Here is a 1,545-nt window from a genome sequence, read left to right on the forward strand (position 1 = left end):
AAAAAAAATTTAAAAAAAAAAAAAAAAAAAAAAAAGAAACTTCACTTTTGCCCATCACATTTTTCTACACATACCTCTTGCAACCTATTATTGGTATAATCTCATACAGATAGGTGTTAGTATTTACTTCTTCCATATGAAATTCCTACAAAACAATACAGTCTTTTCCATAAATTATCCCACCCGAGTAGCAATGCACTACCACCTTTGTCATAAATCAAGGACCTATACTTTTGGGACTATTGTCTATCACACCATCTTTGTCGAATTCTATAACATCTTAATGAATCTTTTTAACAAGTTTTGATTATTAATAGAGAAAAATCCAGACCAGATATATTTTGAATATTTTTTATTATGTGATCTATGTAAATTATTACTTATTACTTCCTCAAAAAAAGGAGGCATGACACAGAAAAAAGAAAAAGTCTATTTTGAATCTCAATTACAACTAACCCCGGAACAATGTGGAGATTAGGGGCACCAAGCCCCAGCACAAGAAAATCCACTTACCATTTTTTATTCGCCTAAAACTTAATTCTTAATACCCTATTGTTGACTGGAATCTTTATCAATAACCTAATTCAATTAACACACATTTTGCATATGCATTATAAAATATGCATTATGAAGTGTTATAATAAAATAAGCTACAGAAAAAACATGTCTAAGTAAATCATTTTGGTTACGTTCCTACTTCTAAAGTAGTGTGTTTACTTATACACTTATTACAAAACTAAGCATTTTAAGAGGTACAGTTTATTTGGAAAAACATATAGACATCATTTAAAAATAAATTATCAAAATTTACACTCGTCTTTCAAAACCAACTTACCACTGTCATACGCGTATTAAAGCAGTATTTTCTTTCTTTTTTTTTTTTTTTAAAGATTTTATTTATTTATTTATTTGACAGAGAGACAGCCAGCCAGAAAGGGACACAAGCAGGGGGTGGGAGAGGGGAAGAAGCAGGCTCCCAGCGGAGGAGCCTGATGTGGGGCTCGACCCCATAACGCCGGAATCACACCCTGAGCCGAAGGCAGACGCTTAACGACTGCACTACCCAGGCGCCCCTAAAGCAGTATTTTCAACCTACACTAACTTATCTCCCTTCTGACTTTATGTTCTTATATTCAATTTAAGGCTCATGAGTTATCATAGCTATGTGAAAATTATCCAACAAAAGGTACATATAAACTTCTCTAATCCTAACTCTACAGTTCTTTGTTCTCAGCCTTACATTGGATTTGACCTAAATTTCTTATGGCTGACTAAAATGACTGCATCTATTGGCACAAATAATTGTACGTAATGATTTAAAAATAGCCATCTTTCCACCTTAATAAAGGGCAAAGTACAACAAATTATTCCATTTAGTAAAACCTATAGCCTTATTTCTAAACAGATCTTTCCCAAAATTTCCAAGTCCCACCTCTCACTTTTATAACCTTCTAATCTATTTGGATTTGTAAATGATCAGAGGCTATGAACCTAATGTTATTGTGTACAAATGATGTCATTTTTTTTCTTTTAGTGGAATACGCG

General features: G+C 32.8%; 1 protein-coding gene across 1 annotated transcript in view; it reads right to left on the reverse strand.

Moving 5' to 3' along the window:
- Window positions 1-1,545, reverse strand: part of LOC103680203 (lysine-specific demethylase 6A-like) — a 143,311-nt gene that overhangs the window by 89,321 nt on the left and 52,445 nt on the right.

The sequence above is a fragment of the Ursus maritimus genome (assembly GCF_017311325.1).
Source record: "Ursus maritimus isolate PB19 chromosome Y unlocalized genomic scaffold, ASM1731132v1 scaffold_Y2, whole genome shotgun sequence".
NCBI classification, from domain to species: domain Eukaryota; kingdom Metazoa; phylum Chordata; class Mammalia; order Carnivora; family Ursidae; genus Ursus; species Ursus maritimus.